We start from the raw sequence: 13759 nt of genomic DNA, 5'->3' as shown, positions 1-13759 counted from the left end.
AGCCATGGCCGCTGAGCCTGCGTGTCCGGAGCCTGTGCTCCGCAACGGGAGAGGCCACAACAATGAGAGGCCCACGTACCGCAAAAAAAATAAATAAATAAAAATAAACTTAAGAACCAAATGTTAAAAGAATATTAGAAAACATTTACCTCTGGTGACAAAACCTTTTTAGTATTTTTTCAACTTAAGAAAAAAATCACAATATATTACTCAAAGAATTTCTCTTTTCTATTTCATTCTTTAGGCATAAAATTTGTATCACTTTGAAATCTACTGGCTAAACAGCAGATATCTTTTCAGACTGACATTTCTTTCTTCAAACTGATTATCAAATTATATTCTGTACCTCTTTCTTGTTTTAATAACTTTGCTTTACTTAAATTTGAGATACAAAAGCTCACACAGTATTTAAAATAGGTAAGTGTCAATTATGAATACATTATTTTAAAAGTAATTAAGGAATCCACATGCAATTTCTGCTTCAAAACTTCTCATATGTTAGTTTGTGAATTTAAAAGATGACATTACTCAATATGACAATAGCAACACTGAGATGTCATTAAGATACACTGCAGATGAGCTCACTTCAACAGTATGGCTTTTAAAGCTATGGCTTCACTCAACAATTTAAATTACAACCATTTAGTAACTGGTTTATATGTGTAATCATTATTATACAAACCTCTCATCACATAGTGTTTTTAAGAAAACAGTATTTGTTTTATGAGTAATCAATTTTAATGAATCTATTCCTATAGTTTTAAGTGTGTACTACATATTGCATAAAACACATCAAGAATTAATTTTACTGTACTAACTTAGCAGCACTTCACCTCCCCAATTTTCCCCTCAACTATAAAAAGAATAAGTTACAACACATGATTTCAAAGAACCCTTTAAAGTTTGATAATTCCAGGACACTTTTAAAGCTCTGTCAAATTAGGTCTTTTATGAGAACTTGGCTTATTTTAAAAATTTGAAGACTGATATAATTCCACTAACATTTAAAAATGTATGGCAGCAGGGCTTCCCTGGTGGCGCAGTGGTTGAAAGTCCGCCTGCCGATGCAGGGGACACACACTCTGAAATCCAAAATTAAATTTCTAGCACAATGTTAAATCTTTCACTCTGTTAAAAATATTTGGGAAATATTTCTGATTAAACAGTAAATGAAAATTAAAAATAAGTATTGAATTTAAATTCAGCTGTAACAAGCTAAGAGATTTAGTTTAGCTTTGTAAGTTATACGGTAGATTGAAAACAGCAGTTGAGAACTCTCCTATACACTGAAAACTGAAGACTAATTTCATGGTAATAGCCATCTAATACAAGGATTTTATTTCTTTGTGTACCCTAAAAGTATTGTGATATATACTTATATGAAATCAAGGTGAAAAAAAATGAGTGGGCTAAATTTTAACCTTTAAATTATGTCTCCTTGCTATATGGTCACATAGCATTCCAAACTACTTGCTCAGATAATTCAATAATCTCACTGAAATTATTTACTTAATGTCTGCCTTCTTCCCTAGACTGGAAACTCTATGAAGATTACAGAAAGGACTACGGCTTTTGAAGCACTTACAATACATGAACTGACATTCAATTTTAAAACTGCAATACAGCATGGTAAAAATATACAGGGGCAAGCACAGGATGCTAAGATAGCTGCAGAGGTCAAAGATATATTTCCAGTTAAGCTGGAATTCTAAGTATAATAAAAGTCCCCTTGTTGGATGAAACCCATAGCTGGTCCACTAAATGAAAAAGTTAGTAAGCATAAAAATTATATTTACATATTCTTAAAGGTTTTATTTCAATTTAAACATAAATGCACATTCATTCATAAATCTTTTCATATAGGGTTAATGCCACATATTTGACGTGGGCCTCCTACTGAGTTTGGGTCCTCTTTCTTGCATAAGCCATGCTCACAATGACCCATCATCTACGATTTCCACTTATTGCTTCTATAAATGGAGAGAGAACTTAAAAGCACTTCTGAAAGAATATGAATACAGAATCCATTAGTCCAATGGTCTATCCACCACGAGATAAAAAACTTGCGCCAGAATGTAAATTAATGCACTGCTTCCTTCAAGGAGAAAGTTTTACCACAAAAAAAACCTCTCAGCTGAACCAAACAGTGTGCTTAATGATGTAGTTAATTTACATTCTGGTGTGGGCTCCTTATTTCCTTGAGAACCACTAATAGTCTAATGACCAGTTAGCTGGACCATGGACTTGAACACTTTTAACAGCCTCTGGTTTAGGCTTTGATGATGTTCCCCCTAGTCTTTTACAGTTATCCAGCCTTCATCAAATTTGATAGCAAATTTGTTAATAATTCATTTATATTGAGATGACGTCCCAAAGCAGTCAACTTAATTTTCAAAGAATGAATTCTCTTTTTCTTACACTCTCATGAATTTACATGTTTACCAACGTTTTATAGTTACCATAACAAGCATAACTGTTAAAAATAGGTTTGTGAATAAAAATAACCAACTTTTGGTAAGTACCCAACTCAACAGGTAGGCACAGAGTCATGCAGGTCTGCCACGGAGTAGCCTACTCAGCCATGAGTGATCATTTGGCCCCTGGGATCAGTAAGTACATTTTACAGAGGGAAAAGAGTGTGTTAGGTTAAAACCATGAGTCAGTTCACAGACAGTTGCTGTCATTTTCCCACATGGTCACTTATTAGTGGTAGCCTAAGTGGTAGAGCAGAAAGAACTTGAGTCAATAATTGAGCTACTCACCAGCTAGCTGTATAATTTGGACAAATCACTTTACCTCCTCGATCTTCAGTTTTCTCTTAAGATAAATGGACTAAGTAAGTAGCATGTGGAAGAACTGAGTAAGAACGTGAATTTGTAAAACCAGCTACCACTTCCTCAGTGTGCAAATGTGCAGGGTAACACAGAATACTTTACATTGAATTGGGCATTCAGTTGTCACAGGCACTTGGGCAAACACGGGTCATTCCGCTTTCCCCTTACACGTGAGGACCTTGAAGTGAAGTGAGGCTACATGTATCTGTCTGGTGAGTAGCAGGGTTCAATTTGAATCCAAGACTGGCTCTAAAGACCATACACTGTCAAGTACATCACACTGCTTCTTGCTTTTAAAGTATTCTCATTTGCAACCCACAGCTACCTTGTTAGAAGGCAGAGTAGGTATTTACCCTCATTGTCCAAATTGGGAAGCAGACTCAGAGTGTAGCTAAGTCTAGGTTATCAAGGTTAGCTATCTAGAAGAGAGCCATAGAGCAGACTTAAATGCTTTATCAGTAAGACTGACCAAACTAAAAGCAAAAAGACAATAAGCAAGAAAAAAAGAGTACTTACCATATCACTCCTAATATAACAAAATACTAAGTTCATCATTATTGCAATTAAGTGCCAATATGGCATTTATTCACCAAGTACAAATGCCTCACAGATTTTGCCCCACTTGGCTCCCTCCCAACTTCTGTCACTATTTCTTATAGTGTGAAGTGCTGACCCACATTAACATCAAAAGTACCTTTTCATCCCTCAATTGTCCATTGGTACTAACAGCTTGTAGTAGAACAAGTTACATTTTAAAAATCAGCTAAACTAATATTATATGGCCTTTTAATCCCCAACTCATCTATAAAAGTTATCACAATTGATACTTTGAAGACCATAGCATGATTATAACAAAATATTGACTTTAAAAAACAGCCCTTTGGGGCTTCCCTGGTGGCACAGTGGTTGAGAGTCCGCCTGCTGATGCAGGGGACACAGGTTTGTGCCTCGGTCTGGGAGGATCCCACATGCCACGGAGCGGCTAGGCCCGTGAGCCATGGCCGCTGAGCCTGCGCGTCCGGAGCCTGTGCTCCGCAACGGGAGAGGCCGCAACAGTGAGAGGCCCGCGTACCGCAAAAAAAACAAAAAACAAACAAACAAAAAGAAAACAGCCCTTTGACTTGATGACAGGTCAAAACGAAAGACTTCCTTAGCACCACCTCCTTAGATTTTGTGAATTTAAGTATGTATTTGCTGCGGCACAAGGATGAAAATCATACCATAAATCTGATGGCAAACCACTGCTAAATTCCTGCTGGATACTTTATGTTTGGCATGTGCACATAGCTGTCTTATGTACCATAAAAAGTAATAATCTGTATAACCATAATTTTGTCTTTTACTGACCTGAACCAAATCCAGTAAGTGTTTGTCTTCTTTGTAGCTTTATGGTGATGGAAAAAAGTAATCAATCAGTACTCTCTAGACACAAATATAATCAAGCAAAATTGCCTGAGTTCTTGGAACATAATGAGCCCATCACAGATCAACTTGACTCTGCTGTAGGATCAATCAGATTTTATGAACTGTATTTTATATTAGATAGAACAGTGTAAGCTGGGTAAGGAAAGGGTAAAAAGGGCAATGTAAGCAATAGAGAGGAGAAAAACATGAAGCACTAGGTTTCTCAACTGCTCATAATTAGAAATGGTTAATCACTACAAATGTTAAACCAGTTAGCTATTAAAGAAACTCCCTGGCTTGCCCTACAACCAGGCCTAAAAAACCCAAACCAAACCAAAAAAAAGGGGAAAAGAAAGAAAGAAAGAAAAGAAGTGAAAAAGCCACCAAAAGACTGTTCTATAATTTAACTCTGGCAAAAAGCAAACTAAGGCATGCTAGTGAGTAAAATGGCGATCAGTGGAGACCAGTGGAGGCGAGGATTATTTCTTAGTGTTAATCTAATGTTCTCAGGCAGTCCACAGCAGTCCTCCCAAACTCTCAGTCTTCAAGTTGGGGGTTGGGGGGGATGGCAAATAAATTTTAAAAGATGAACTGGTTCCATCCAGTGGACCATGTTGAAGCTGTCCAGCAATTCTAAACTGCAGAGCACAGAATTGAATATTCCCTCTTTCTGCTTATAAGAGAAATATCTCCCCAAAGAAAGGCAAATATTTACTAGAAATGAACCAAACAGCCTCAAATTTAAATCTCTTCTAATTTGCTCTTCACACTATAGCCAAAGTTAACCTTCCAAAGTGTAATTCTTGACATCACTCTTACTTAAAACTTTTTTTTTCCCTGATCACCTACAAGATAAATAAAAGCCAAGGTCTTTAGTATGGAATTCAGTGTTTTTGACAACCTAGTAGTCCTTGCCTACCTTTCCAGTCTTCCCTTTCTCTCAAGCTCTCTATTTCACACTTTCTGTCACGAAGAGTTAAAACACACTACATTAACATAAGCAAAATGAATATTATTGAGTACTTCCCAAATGAAAAGGACTATGGAAGACACTGTGGATAATGACAAGTGTGGGTAAAATCTTTTTCCCGGGCTTCCCTGGTGGCGCAGTGGTTGAGAGTCCGCCTGCCAATGCAGGGGACACAGGTTCGTGCCCCGGTCCGGGAAGATCCCACATGCCGCAGAGCAGCTAGGCCTGTGAGCCATGGCCACTGAGCCTGCGCGTCCGGAGCCTGTGCTCCGCAACGGGAGAGGCCACAACAGTGAGAGGCCGCGTACCGCCAAAAAAAAAAAAAAAAAAAAAAATTTTTCCCTTCTACTACTAACTTTCAACTAACTCTCTTGGCTCTATTCCCCTGGCAATCTGATGGAAGTATGTATGCCGACTATGTTACCTGGCAACATTGCTTATGATAAAAATGATCCCCCATTAGTAAATTTGCATCTGGATTCAGAGGAATGATAAATGAACTATAAATACCTCTTAAGAAGCCATAGCTTTGACTTTCCTAAGTGTGGTGGCTCTTGTAATTGGCACATTCCCTGTGGGGACCCTGGAAGCTAAGTTTATGGAATCCTGTAAGAGAGAACTGTCGCCTGTGGGACACGAGGATTTTAAGCCAACTCAGCTCCCGCATCTTCCTGTTGTGAGCTTTGTCTCCTTGCACCTAAGCTTTCACAGGGAGAGATGTCTCCCAGGTGGCTACAAGAATGGCTTACGTGGCCTGCTGTGAGGATTACAACCACTGATGAGTAATATGTGATGCTGCCTTGCTGGCAAGCTGTGGTTCCTGTCTGATAGCCTTCTGAGTAAACAAGCCTGTGGTAGTTTTACAAGTCTGAACCCAAGAAGATCCATTCATTTGCACAGCAACAAGACTATAAGAATGTCTTAGAATGACGTTCCAGATGTTCTACAATCTGAACCCAACCCCTTCCTCTTTCTTTTTTTAGCCTAACATGTATCCCTGTCAAATCCCACCTGATCTCTTACACAGCTTTTACTCGCCTTCCTCTGTTGTTATTTGTTCCTGGGGATCCCCTCTTCCAGGTAACATATACTACCTCTCCACAGTCCATCCCTTCAGCCATCTGCTAAGGTGAAGCTACGGACGTTTTTCCAAAACTAGAGGAGATATTGCATAGGTAAAGAATGCCAAGGGAACTCTTCTAGAGAAGCTAAGTACACAGTTTACAAAAAAGAATGGAAATTTATCAAGAATAAAAATAGGTTAAGTTGGTGGGGAAATATGGCGATCATGTTAAAGGGTAAAATGCCAAGTAGAGTGTCTAGACCAATTTGGAGGATAGAAAAGAACAGCGTAAAGCAGTCTATTAAGTGCTCCCTTCTGCATTATTAACCATGGGAAGAAACCAGGGAGCCCTGCATTAGCATCAAAAGTAGGTGACTTATAAGAATTAGACAATTCAGTAGTCTGTACCTTGGGAGAGGGAGAAGGGATGGCTAAAAGGATTACAATGGAGATGGCATTTGCCAGTGTTCGGGGAGGGGATATTGTTGCCACAAGTCAGCTCTAGTTCTACCCTCTTATCCTGATTATTCTAATCAGCCTGTCCCAGGATATCTGCAAGCTGATGTTAATTATGTAGAACTTTCACCAGCATCGCAGGTTTCTTTCATCCTAAGCTATTAGAACTGCCTCCTTTATTACAAAGTTGTCAATTACCCTAACTTGTTATATTGATATTTTAGGGCCAACTCTATTATTTTCAAATTCTGATAGTGGTTAACTTAAGAACTAACCAAGATGTGGCACTTAGAAAAAAAGTAGTTCTTTTGGAATTGCTAAAGGCTCTAGTTAGTTTCCTTTAAGTGTGTGAACTCTTAGGTTAAACACACCCATTTAACAGCAGAATAGAGAAAACCAGTCAACAGAGAAAAAGAGGAATTAAGTATACGTGCAGAGAGAGACACTGGCAAGAAATCATATAGACCTGGAGAGGGGCAAGCAGCCCAGCTGCTAACTTTCTGTTATTGATGCCAGTTGCCTCTGAGACTCAGCTGCACTTCTTGCCCTTGGATTCTTTGACATAAAGCTATATCCCTTTTCTAACAAAACATCCTTTTTGCTTAAATTAGTTTAACTAATTTTCTATAACTTGTCACCAAATAATCCCTAAGACCAAAAAAGATGGTTAGAGGCAAAGTGTAACAATGTATATATACATAATCAGGTTTTATCATATTGAAAGATTCTGTTAATTTTTTTTTTAATGTTGTTTTAAAGAGAAAGGGAAAGAGAGAGAACTCAATTACAGTTATTTTCTGTTGGGGTATAAACTTTCCATTCATCTTTTTATCCTCATGGTATCTAACATCCTGCCTCATATACACCACATTTAACAAATGTTTATTGAATGGACATATAATTAAAAAATAATGAAATCCACTTGGCCAGTTTGTCTAATTGGGAGTTTTCAAAAGCATTTCAGTTCCAATTAATAAAATACGTTCTTTAAATTCTCATTAGCATAATTCTACGATTATATATATATATACACAAAGGAATGCTGTTTTCTATTCTCTAAATAGAATACTGAAAAACACAATCTGGATCTGATTTATTCAGATTTTGTATTAACTTGTGGTACTATAAAGTCTGCTTAGGTTGTTCTTAAGACTATTCCCGTTCTCCTCCTTCTGGGCACGAGATAGAATTGCAGTTCTCCACCTCCTTGAAGTTGGGTTGCAGTCATATGACTTGTTTGGCCAATGAAATGGCAGTAGAAGTTACTGTGTCACTTTCATGCAGAGCCTTAAGAGCCAATGTGCAATTTATCACATCTTCTCCCCTCCCTAACAAATGTGGAAGCAGGGGTTGAAATGGAGCCTCTGACAACCTGGAGCTCTAAATGATTATTGCAACAGAGCTCTCCTGCTGACCCTAACTGAGCCTGACTGAGCAACAAACCTTTGTTGTTTTAAACCACTAAGATGTGAGGGCTTTTGTTACCACATCATTATTTATCCTACCTGATATACTCTGCAAACCCCTCTCATTGTCTTCAGAATGGTAACATTTTGTACAGCACTGCATCATTTATAGAATACTTTCTTATAGAAGTATCACTCATTATCCAAACTCTCAAAATCCCAACACAACTGGATGGAGTCAAATACATTTTTGGACTAATCCCTCATTCTCTCAACCCCTCACTACTTGCTATCTGAAACTCAGAGACCAAATATATTGGAATAGGATGATATTCCTTGCTGTTCAAACTCTTGCCATCTACACTCAAGAACAGAAAAAAATTGGACAGTAAAGGATTCCTGATACATTATTTCATTTGTGCCCTTAAAGCTGTTTTTCTACTGCCCAGTATCTACTAGACTCTCAACATCTATTGAATGAATTGTGTGCTGTCATCATTCTAATCTTACAAATAAGGAAACAGATTCAGAGAGGTTCATAAACTTACTGGAAACAACCCTGCACATTAGTGGCACAATCCCAGATTTTCTGGCTCCAAACCCCTTTCCATTACGTACCATGCTTTCCAAGATCTCTTACAGCTACAGAATTCTAGGATTTGATAGTAATAGTACCAACAGTGTTTAGGATAAAAAGTAAATGTTAATGACATATTTACATCCAAGAATAATAAAAGTCAACCTTTAAGGAGTTCTACTTGCCTAAACCTAGTTTAATTCAAGACCCTGAGTACCCTGAAGCACAGAACAGGAAAAAGTTCTCGAGATCATTTGGCAATTTGCAGAACAACGAGGAACTATAAAAAGAACTCCAGGAAAAAGCAGCCTTTTCCTTTGATATATAGTATTTTAAAATTCTGACTTTTAGGGACTTCCCTGGAGGTCCAGTGGTCAAGACTCTGCACGTCCAACACAGGGGTCGAGGGTTTGATCCCTGGTCAGGGAACTAAGATCCCATATGCAGCACAGCCAAAAAAAAAAATTCTGACTTTTAGATTATCTTCAGTTTGGCTCTTAATAAACTGGCTAACCTCAAACCCTTTGCGCTCTAATTCTTATCAAACCTCAGCTGTAAGAAATATTCACAAAGAATCACCTGAAGGGGGCTTCCCTGGGGGCGTAGTGGTTAAGAATCTGCCTGCCAACGCAGGTGACAGGGCTTCGAGCCCTGGTCCGGGAAGATCCCACATGCGGTGGAGCAACTAAGCCCGTGCGCCACAACTACTGAGCCTGCACTCTAGAGCTCACGAGCCACAACTACTGAGCCCATGTGCCATAACAACTGAAGCTCACGCACCTAAAGCCAGTGTTCCGCAACGAGAAGCCACCACAATGAGAAGCCCGCGCACCACAACGAGTAGCCCCCGCTCGCCGCAACTGGAGAACGCCGGGCGCAGCAACGAAGACCCAACGCAGCCAAAAATAAATAAATTTTAAAAAAAAGAATCACCTGAAGGATAGGCAATCCACCCATTTCTACGGGTTCAGTGGTTCTCAATTTGTGTTCCATAGTCAAATAATTTTGGAAAAGGTCACACAATACATCCCCCTTTAAGACAGTAAACTTGAACATTAGCCAAGAAATTGAGAAAAAAAACTATTGAAATTTGTCTAACCCAGTTATCTCAAACTTATTTGAGCTCAGAATCTTATTTTAAGAAATAAACTACTAATTTCTGAGGCCTAAGAACACAGTTCGGGAAATACTGTTCTAGGTAATTCTAAACATTATGAATGGATAAAGTTAAGCCTTCAGAGAACTCACCTTTAGAGTCTTACCATTGTCCTATACTGAAGAACACTGTTAACCAAAATTCATCAGTTTCTGTAGGGATATTTTAAAGCTGTTGTCAACTGTATCACAACAATCTTCCTTTTTATTAGGGCCCATAAGAAAATGTTCCTCTCAGGCCTCATTACTAGAAAATGTCGTGCTTATGCAGGAGAACTGGTTTGTTTTTATCTTGGAATTAGAAACACACTGAAACTTATTTTATTCCACTCTCTCTTTTTTCCGCCTGGCTGCCAGGGAAGCCCAGAGCCAAAACTGTCACCTCTAGTACAGGATCTTATGCACTTGGTATTATCTTACCCTTGACTTTGTAGCCATATTTTCCCTGCTCTGCCTCAATTTTTCTCATTTAGTTTTGTTTTACCCTACAATACTATATGGACACTAAGTTGCTTCAAATCATTTTTGAATCTATTGTATATACTAAGTCCTATTTTCTTACAATTTCATATTGATATCTCCCTACCTGTCCCATTACCCCAAAATATCAGTGTCACCTTTGTGTAAAAGTATCCACAGAGTTATGACAAGCCAATAGAACATACACATTCACAATATAATCAAACTTGCAACGCTTAAACCAGAAGAAAAGTTACTACTGGTTTTTCAGCGGTCTAATACCAAAAAGACTTATTAAACTCTTTTGGAAACGTAAGGACAACTACCATTTATTGGGTACCAGTAACTGCTAGGCACTTAACACACAACAGTTTCACTTTATTATTTGTTTTAAAGAAGGACATTGGCATTATACGTGATCCCTGGAAAGATGCACAAGAAACTGGTAATATTGGTGGGTGGGGCGAGAGACTTTGTGTATCTCTTTTGTACCGTTTGAATTTTAGGAATCTATTACTCAAAACATTTTTTTAAAAAACGGTATGATAATAAAGACGGCAGAAGTGCTTTACTCTTTGATTCAATAAACTTTCTTCGTCAGCTTTTGATCCCTGCGTATGCATTGAAACGCCTAAATGAAAAAGTTTCAACCAGACACGCCGGTTTTTATTGAAATAAAGTCTCTTTCTGATTCTCCTCACTCCGGGTCTGAGGCAATTATATACTTAAAAACTTAGATTATGATCGCCTGCGGGTAACAATTAAAAAAAAATTCGATGTGGTTTCCACTTTGTTTTACTGGTAGAAGAGGACGGGGAGGAAGCACTGATTCTGGACAGCAGCCCACGCCGCAGCAGGCCTGCCACAAACGCCGCGTCCAGAACTTTGTACAACTCGAGGGCAGCCCAGACGCCGCTCAGGACTCTCGGCTGCGCGGCGGGAGACCCGGCCGGGGTTCGAGCCCCGGGCGCGGCTCGGGGAAGTCCCCGCCTAGCCCACCCCTCCGGACCGAGACGCCCCGGGGCCGCCTCCCCGAGGGCCCGTCCGGAGTCGGGCAGCCGCGGCCGGGCGGGAAGCTCGCGCGGAGAGGGGAGCGGGCCTCGGCGCGCAGCCGGCCCTCTGCGGCCCCATCCCCGACGCCGAGGAGAAAGTCGCACTTACCGCGTCGGGCTCTGGAGGCGCCCGGTGGTCACGGCGGGGCGGGGCGGCCAGGCGGGAGAAGGAGGGAAAGCGGGGAACGGGGGCCGGCGGGCCGAGGAGAGGGATGCTCGGCCCCTCGGGCGCCCCCAGCCCCTTCCCGGCAGCCTCACCCCCGGCGCCGGCCGGCCCGGAGCCAGCCACTCCACCTCCGTCAGGCCGCACCAGGCCAGTGGGGAGAGAAATTAGTCTGGCAGCCCCGAAGGGGGGGCGAGCGAGCCGGCGGGTGGGGGTCGGGGGTCGGCTCGCCAGTCAGTCCGGGTGCGGCGCGAGCGGCTGCCCGCCCCGCCCCCTCCAGCCTGGCTCCGCCCCCTCCAGCCAGGCTCCGCCCCTCCTCGCCAGCCCGCCTGCCCCGGGAGACGCCGCCGCCACCCGGTTGGCGGTTTCCCTTGCCCCGGGAGTGGTGCCCGCCGACGGCCTGGGCCCGGGGAGGGAGAGGAGAAGGGGGAGGGGCGGGGAGTAGAGGGGAGGCAAGGCCGCAGGCTGCGGGGAGGGGAGCTTGTGGGGGAGGAGAACGTCAGGCTGGGTGGGGCTCTGGGGGGAGGGGGCGGGGCGCGGAGGACCTGACAAAGATTCCGGTTGTTCCCCGCCCCTTGAAACTGGGATGAGGGGGAATTCCTGGGGGTGGAAGTTTAGGAAGACGTCCGTCTGCAGGGCTGGAAGCCGATCAGAGAGCTGGCCTGTGTTTTTTTGATTCCTTGGAGAACAGGACTGTATTGTCCTAGAGCTTTGGGGGAACTCACCAAGAGTTGCCTCTCTTCTCCAGCCCCTGCAACCCTTCCCCTTGAAACACTCGGATAATTATTGTGCTCCAGGTAGTGGGTTTGTGGGTATTGTGACATAGCAATTATTATCCTCAACTCTGTGGCCATAATCATTGGTTTCCAATGGTGGGTTAATAAGAATTCCGCAAAAGTTGGTTCCTTATTTATTTCTCTAGCGAGCTATATTCTTTATTTCTCTAGTATGTTAATGTATATATATGATAGATGCTGAGAATGTCAGTGACTAGTTTATTCAGCGCCTATATGGCAAACACAAATCTAAAGCGCTTTATATGTGTTAACTCAATCAGTCTTAAGCAAAACAGTTAAGGTCCCTCCCCCACAGAGCTCACGGTGGATAAGGGAGGGAAGGGGTTTCCTTAGTTTGTCTCAGACTGATGTGTAAAGGAAATGTCCACCTGCTTTTTGATCTCAATGTAATGCATATGTTCATTATTTGCAGTCAGTGTACTCTGAGCCATCTCTATCTATCCTATCGGTGAGGGCTGCATGTCGTCAGTCGTCCCAAAATGACTTACTAAGGAGGTCTTCAGTACGTGTGCATAATGAAAACCCAATGGAAGCAAATGGTCCAGAAGACTGATGGGTCAAGTCATCAGCAAAACAGCATAGCCAAATTGTGGCAACAGCCTGGGGTGCCTGGGAGATCTATTTAGGGATCTATTTTGTACACTCCTTCTTGGGGAAGTGGTTAGAAAAAGCAACATAATGTAAAACAATGAAGCATTGATATGCTAGTTCAAAGTGGATGACCTGATTTTAAACTGTTAAAATCAGGAAGAGATACTTCACAAAATCTACCACTGAGGGCTCCAACCGCAAAGCTCAGGATACATTTTTTATCAGAGCCACCTGGAAGAGACTCCCCACTCCCTCTTTGCAACCTCACCTACCATGCATAGATAAAAATTACTTCAATAGCATTGTCTTTAAGTACACAAGACAACTGTGTAAACCCACAGCCTGAATTTATAGAATTTGGTACTAATTTTAAGCTCTCATTTGATTTTTCAGTGTTAACATTTGTGCACATTGACAGCAAATGACACTCTTCTCATAGTTTTGTTTCCTCTCATAGTTATTTGTTCAGTTTTGGAAATTTAATTCAGTCTTTTTCATTTGGGTTTATAGTGAGAAAGGCTAAAAACGCATTACAATCAAATCATATTACAATTGCAGTAAAAAAGAAATAGGAATTCCCTCTCTCTCTCTTTTTTTTTTCCCCCATACTAAGTATATTGTTTGTTCGGTCCTGAAATCTATTCTCTTTGATTTACTAATCTGTTTACAGTTTATTTGCTCCTCCACCCCAGTGAAAGCAAATCAAATAAAACATCCCTTGTGATCTGGCATCCTGCTGTTGGCCTCAGCTCGCACCATGCTTGCTCTCAGGCTGTTCCACACAGTGGACTCCTTTCACTCCTGCCAACAAACCAAGAATTTGCCAGTGAAG

The 13759-nt window shown here is 41.3% G+C and overlaps 1 protein-coding gene across 5 annotated transcripts in view; it reads right to left on the bottom strand.

Annotated features, from left to right (window-relative positions):
• KLHL5 (kelch like family member 5) overlaps positions 1–11818 on the bottom strand; it is a 74206-nt gene extending 62388 nt beyond the window's left edge. For 2 of the 5 annotated variants that reach the window (XM_067735741.1, XM_067735736.1), the window contains exon 1: positions 11486–11818. The gene's annotated coding sequence lies outside the window, so the exon portion shown is untranslated. The remainder of the gene's footprint in view (positions 1–11485) is intronic. The other 3 variants (XM_067735737.1, XM_067735739.1, XM_067735738.1) reach the window with 2 other exon arrangements.
• Between the last annotated feature and the right edge of the window lie 1941 nt (positions 11819–13759).

Source organism: Pseudorca crassidens, chromosome 4, assembly GCF_039906515.1.
Source record: "Pseudorca crassidens isolate mPseCra1 chromosome 4, mPseCra1.hap1, whole genome shotgun sequence".
NCBI classification, from domain to species: Eukaryota; Metazoa; Chordata; class Mammalia; order Artiodactyla; family Delphinidae; genus Pseudorca; species Pseudorca crassidens.
Note: the sequence above shows the minus strand (reverse complement) of the source record. Positions and strands in the feature narration are given on the sequence as shown.